This window comes from Alligator mississippiensis, chromosome 11 (assembly GCF_030867095.1).
Source record: "Alligator mississippiensis isolate rAllMis1 chromosome 11, rAllMis1, whole genome shotgun sequence".
Taxonomy (NCBI): Eukaryota; Metazoa; Chordata; order Crocodylia; family Alligatoridae; genus Alligator; species Alligator mississippiensis.
In genome coordinates this window covers 52878094-52885048 of record NC_081834.1, presented here as the reverse complement: position 1 = coordinate 52885048, position 6955 = coordinate 52878094, and the positions used below count along the sequence as shown (strand labels likewise).

The 6955-nt window shown below is 50.1% G+C and overlaps 1 long non-coding RNA gene across 1 annotated transcript; it reads right to left on the bottom strand.

Moving 5' to 3' along the window:
• Nucleotides 1–2046: 2046 nt before the first annotated feature.
• Nucleotides 2047–4095, bottom strand: LOC132243832 (uncharacterized). The gene is made up of 2 exons (XR_009455404.1): nt 3999–4095; nt 2047–3129 (listed from the first exon to the last, which is right to left on the bottom strand). It is a non-coding gene; the product is annotated as an uncharacterized LOC132243832 (long non-coding RNA).
• Nucleotides 4096–6955: the final 2860 nt, after the last annotated feature.

Below are 6955 nucleotides of genomic sequence, written 5' to 3'. Positions count from 1 at the left end.
CTCCATGCCCAGGGGTGGTGACACTAGCCACATGTGTCATGGCCCAGGCTGCCCCCCACACCTGGGCTAAGTGGGGCTAAGGAGCGCATTATGGGCCAGATAGAATCACTTAGTGGGCCAGATTCAGCCCGCGGGCCATATTATTCCCCCCTGGGTATAACAGCTATAGAGCAACACGGCTCAGGAGTCATTCTCTGGCCACCGATATGCACCTGCTTCTTGGGTGAGCACTGCGATGGTATAACAACCCCGCTGCAATTCTGTGGAGGGCTCTTGCCCAGCACTGAAACAGGCAATTCTGAGTTAGAGAACAGTGGGCACATCTACACGTGTGTTAATGTGTTGTGGTTACTGCGCATTAAGTTTAGTACATATAATAACAGGTACTAACTAAATGCGCAGTAACTGGTGCTACTGCTCAGTAGTGATGGTACATGCCTTTTAAGTGCCACTAATACACAGTAGACTAATTCTACTGCTCATTAGTGCAATAGCATGCCTTTTGCTGTGATGCACTAATGCGCAGTAGATTTAGTCTATTGTGCATTTAGCATCTCATGTAGACATAATACTTGCAGAGCTACACTGCCCATGTATTGCTCTACCAGGATTGAAATGCAGCTCGCTTTGGGATCATAGGAAAAATTTAACTGTCACTGAATGAGGTAATGACAGATACAAAGCTTTGAATGCTGAAGACATGTTTATTACCCTCCCAGCCATCCTATTATGTGGGCATATAAAAGAGCATATTAAAGTGTAAGAGGTGGAACAACTCCTTAATCCACTAGGGAGGTGTCCCTAGGGAGGACACCCTTATTCACACCCCAGCTTGGATGAAAAATGCTACAGGATGTTTAATGCTTGGCAACGCTCACACTCAGCTCTGGAGCAAAAGGCTGCTTAATACCGAGTGCTGATACAGAGCAAAGAGCCCAGTGGACTGAGCCCCTATCCCATCCCCTACAGCCCAATACCCCTTAGTGTTACTGTGGAGTACTGGGTCAGTGTTGGATTCAAGGAGACAGCCCTTCCTCACAGCAGAGCACAGCACCTCTATTGCTATAGAGGGGCACAGAAGTGGTCACTGCTGATAACCCCGCTGATGGGCTCCCCCACATCCCTGCAGCAAACCAGCTTCTAGTGCCACACTGGGGCTGCGGTTTCAACACAGCTACTTCTAAGTCCCTTCTTTTTGCAACAGGCTGATGACATACCTTCACTGACTCCCAGCTAAACCTCAATCCTCCTGACTAACACTGGCCTTTGCACTATACAAGCTGGGGCAAGCAACTGCTTGTCCTCTGTGGGCGGTACAACCAACTAGTCATATGTTATAGCTCCAGAAAGGTGTTTGATGTGCCCGAGGCGGTCTCCAGTCCTTGTACTTGGATGATGAGACATACCAGTTTTAAATTTCCCTCAGCAGACTCTGCTAACCACAACCTCAAATTGGCATCATTAAATTCTTTACCTCAATCATTAGCTGAGCATCACTAATAAAAATGAAGCAGGGAGGTTTTTTAAGGGTGTCAGCAACATGAAGAGAACCAAGGTCTCCTGATTACTAGTCCATCCTCCAATTAAACTCTCCTACCCCAGTCTCCTCCCAGAATCTAGGAGTCTGACACCTAACCTTCACTTCTCTGGCTCACTAGCCCTCATTCCCTTCCCAGACCTTGGCATCAACCCCAGGACAAGAGGTAGATGTTATAGCACTTTTTACTCCTAAAATCCCTTTTCTATCAGATCTTGGGTTAACAGTTGATGATGTGCTGTTTTCTTTACTGCACGTTAGCTGATCCTTGTGGTTTCTGCTTCTCAGCTGTGATAACTGGCTGTACATTGCCTTATGATTGTCAATGGTAAACATGCAGCCCACTGCCCAGGGCTGAATGGACCAGCTTCAAGCTACCAAGAGAGAGAGAGATCCCTGAAGTTGCAGTGGGGGATGTATGTGTGTGTTCCCTGAAGTCTGCCCTGCTAGGCCTTGCTTTCCCCTTCCCTGGATTCACATCAGAGGAGACACAGTCATTAACAGTCAAATAATTTAATAAGAGCTTTATTTCAAATAACAATATATGAGAAAAGCAAAACCCAACTCTCAGCCACCCTCTGACCTGGCAGCCCAGCTGCTGGGGGTACAGATGGGTAGAGACTCCAGTGCCTCCAGGGGTGACAGAAGGCAGTACAGAGCAGTGCATCCACTGGGCTGGAGCTGGGCAGGAAAATGGAGGACACAATGGGGATTCATAAGGGGACTGTAGCATTGGTAAGAGGGGAGGGAGGGTGGGTGGACAGATGGATGGATAGCTCTGTATGGGGATGGATGAGACTGAAGACAAATCTACTGGCCTCTAGAGAAATGGTCTGACAGACAGGCACTCCTTCAATGTGGCACACCTCTGGGACCACACAGCCTAGCACTTTCAGGGGAAGATGCCAATCTACTGGCCCAGCACTTCGTTCTGATCCAACAAGGCTCAGGACTGACAACCACCCAAAGTCCAGGTCCATTTGTGAACTGCCACATGCCCTTGCACAGGAGCAGAGCTCCAGGAGCAGGAAGAACAGGCACATGGAAGGTCCATATGGGGAGCGCAGGGTGCAGGTGGAGCTGGTAAGGGCTTTATAGGCCTGGGGAGATGGGGGCAGTCCTGGGAGAGGGGAGGGAAGAGAGGGGAGAGAAGAGATCTAGTTAGAATCAGAAGGGTCCTTGGGAGGTTTCCCAGAATCATCCCACTCGGGCAGTGGTGGCCAAGGGGCAACTGGGATTCCGGGTCCTGGAGGATATGGATCATCAGGCAGCGGTGGCTTGGGCGGTGTGGGGGTTGGCAAAGGCCCCAGTGGGTGCGGTGATGGACCAGCTGGATCACTCCCAGGAGGTGTTGGGTGTCTGGGTTCAGGTGGCACCGCAGGCCCGGCTGGCCAGGGCTTCCCTGGGACGAGAGGCCCCACTGGCTGGGGGTAGTCAGGTTTCGGTGGTACTTCTGGCCATGGGTTGGGTGGCACTGGTGTCAGCGGGCTGCTGGGCTTTGGCACTGGAGGGACACCAGGGGTGGGTTCCTCAGGAGGGTCACAACTTGAGCAGGGTCTGGACATGCTGAGACCTCACAGTAGGGGCAGGACCTGGGGAAGACAGAAGGAAAGAGGATTAGCCACTCACATGGTGGAGTGCAAAGCAGCCAGGATCTCACCCATCTCCCCTGTCAGGGAGTGCCCTGGTAGACTAGGAACCCCTGATAACACATCCCCAGTCCCCAGAGGCTGGCAGCCCCCACCCTCACTGCATCCAGACCTATCTATCCTTCTGCCTATATTCGGAGAGAAAGACAGGAGCTTGGTTGGACAGACAGATCTGGGAGTAAGTGGAGCACCTATAGTGCATCTATGCACCACTGGTCCATAACCTCTCCTTGGGCTATTGATTCCTTAGCCTAAGCTTTGCTGTGTCTGTCCATCAATGCTCCTTTCTTTTCAGGTTTTCACCAAGCCCTGCACTTCCTGATCAGGTTTCTGCCTCCCTAAGGCCCACCTGCCCATGCCCCCCAGCCCCACACTTTCCCTCTGCCCTGCCTGAGCCAGCTCTTCTGTGCCACCTCCTCCCTGGATGTCACACTATTCAGCACCTATACGTGACATTCTTAAACCCCAAGATCACATAACTCAGCTGCACCTGCACCTCTGTACACAGCAACTCTTACTACGCAACTGTCCTGAAGTGACAGTGTCACTGGAAACAGAACCGAAGGGTCCTGCCTCCAGCCTCCCCTGCTGCAGCCCAGAAACACCACTCCCTTCCCGCAGCTTGGAATGGAACCAGGGGACCGGCTCCCTCTCTGCACCAAATCTAACCCATTACACCTCACTCCCCACCAAGCTGGAACAAAACCCCAGGAATCCCAAGTCTCTGCCTCCCTTCTCTAACCCTCTAGACCCCACTTCCCTCCCAGACACCGAGTCCCCATAACACCCCACTCACTGACCCAATCACGTACCTGGAGAGTGGGAAGTAATGGAATCCACTCTTACAGGACAAGAGCAGCTGCAGCTCTCAGGACAACTGAAAACCCTCTGAGAACCTCCTACCTTTATACCTACCCAGGGAACCAGAAAAGCAGGTGCTTCCCAGAAGTTCCCCACCTCCTGCAGAAGTGCTGCCCAGATACTGTGGCCCTGTGCTGAGCCCTGGGGCAGTTATCAAGATCAGGAAGTAGCAGTAGAGGCTGATTCAGAGGCAGATTGCAAAGCCCCAGGAAGGGGAAATGGGGAAACCTTCTACAGGCATCTGAGCAAGAAAAGTGTCCATAAACCTGAAGGGTGAGGAGTGGGTTACAGCACAGGAGCAGAGAGTCAGGATGGCTGGGATCTATGCCCAGATCTGGGAAGTGAAGGGGGGAATCCTAGTGGGTTGCAGAAGCAGGCTGGGAATCAGGAAGACTGGGGTCTATTTAAATGCTGCACAAAACACCAGCTTGTTGCAAAACCATGACCAATTTGGGTTTGGCTGAACCAGCACGGATTTCCTGAGCTGAGGACACACACAAATCTATCTGCTGCCTCTGACTCACCTATTCGTAAAATACCTCATGCCTGGAAATTTTACAAAAATTTCTGATTTCAGCACTAGGCTATTTGATAGTGCATGCATCCCAGACTGCATTGCCACAGCTGTGAATCCAGGAGTCCTGGCACCAGACCCCATTCCTCTCCTTCTCTCACACCATAGAACCCAATCTCCCCACAGAGCTGGGTCTAGAACCTGGGATCTTAGCTCCTGCTTTACCCCAGCTGATCCCACGGCTTTCCAGAGGAGAGAAAAGAACCCAGAAGGCCTGAGTCCCTGCTCTCCTGCTCTAATCAAGCCACCCTATTCTTTCCCTTGAATCTTCTCTTTTAGTGATGGAAAAGTTTCTGTGGTGTCCTCTCGGGGCCCCTTGATTTCCATGGGGAATGATCAGGAATAAGCGGTTGTACAAAACATGCTAACTTAGAGCAGAGGGCCATGGGATCTCAAGGATCCATTTCTGGCTGAGGAGACTGAGTTTCTAGCTTGGAAGAGAGGTATTACCTCAAATCCAACCCTTTCATCTTAGAGGGCATGTCTACACATGCACTAATGTGCTTTAGTTAATGCACATTAAATCTAGTACTTCCATTCTGAGGTACTAAGAAAATGCACATTAGCTTGTCTTAAGGTGCATCAACTAAAGAGCATGGGCACCTATACATGAGCGCCAAGGCTGCTCTGGAATTCCAGTATGTCAGAGCAGGCTCGATTAATCGAGTCTACAGGAGTGTGGCAATTGCCATACTCCAGCAGCCTCCTGTGTCTTGTGTATCAGCGTTTCTGCACTTCAAAATGGTAGCAGGAGTGCTTGAACTAAAGCTCGTTGAATGAGCTTTAGTTCAAGCACCCCTGCTGTCATTTTTAAGCACGGAGATGCTGATCCAGGAGACATGGAGATGCTTTAACTAGAGTAGCTGACAAAGCTGCTTTAGTTAAAGCTCCATCCCCCACTTCTGGAGCACATGTAAAAGTGCCCCACAGTTTTTAAGTGACGCTTAATGCACATTTGCCTATTTAATGCATATTAACTAAATAGCATGAGTTTTTTTAGTGATGCTTTAATATGCATTAAAATAGGCTAATGTGTATTAAAGAGCACATGTAGACACACCCAGAGAGACCAGACCACAGCCTGTCTGTGAACACAGAGACTTTACAGTAAGTGTGGGATTTAGGTAATCCCAGTCATGGGGGACTGGTGCCTCCTGAGTGGGAGGTGGGGCACCAGATTGCCAATGGGTTGGGGTGGAGGCGGGGGGGGGGGCAGCAGAGCCAGTGGCAAAACTGGAAGTGCACTTCTGGTTTCATAGCTGGCACTTCCAGAGCCTGCACAGCTGATCTCAGGGGGTGCACGTGCACCCGTGTGCACCCCCTACACGTCATCAATGATCACAGTCCCAGTCACCTTTATGATGACCCTAATCCAGCAGCAGCTTCCTCAGCTAGATGGCCGGTCAGCCTTTAGGACATTCAAAAACCCAGGGACTTCTGCAGCTGCTTCTTCCCCCAGAAGTTCAAATAAATCCAAGACCCCCACTCCTAGCCGGCGTTCTCCATTTATAAATCTTTTACACATATGCAAGCCCAGCTTCTATCGTTGCCATCTGTCACCACAGAAACTGCTCCTTTTCAAAACACAATAGCAGAAAAATCTAAGAAATGATATCTTTTCAAGCTCCATCACATAACGTTGCTTAAAAGCAGCACTGGCTAGGGCTTGGACTTACACAGGAGGAGGAACAAGGAGCCAGGAAGCCTGAATTTGTACTTAGCTCTGGGAGAGGAATGGGATCCAGAGGTTTAGAGTGCAGGGGCTGGGATTCTGGGATTCCATCTCCATCTCTAAGAGAGGGAAGGGTTGCTTGTTGACTGATAGGCACTTGCACCTGTTCTTGACTTATTTCTTGGTGCCAAAGCTGTCTTCCCAGTTCTACCAGTGCATTCTTGATTCTTCAATGCACCAAGCATTGTGGGTCTTTTGTGCCATTTCCTAATTCTCTGGTCCTGATTTGTTTGCTGAGTCAAGGTAGAATTAGCCAACACTCATGACTTCTGCTCCTCTGACTCCAGCACCAGCTCAGCTAGAGCTCCCCTTAGTCCCATTTTTGCAGAGTTGTTGATTGCACAATCCCAGTTTGCAATGGGATATACAACGTCTTAGCGCCTGTGATATAAGTGTCAGATCTTCCAGGAACTGGATTCATAGCAAGGCTCTACCACCTGAAATGTATTTAACCTGAGTGACCCCAGTGTGGAATCCAGCAGTATTCAAATATCACTTGTAGCCGTGTGACAACAGCAGTCTTTCCTTTCCCTGCCCTCCAGCCTCACTAGGCCCATTACAGATGCTCTTTCTCTGCCCAAGGCACTTCCTAGCCCAGTTCT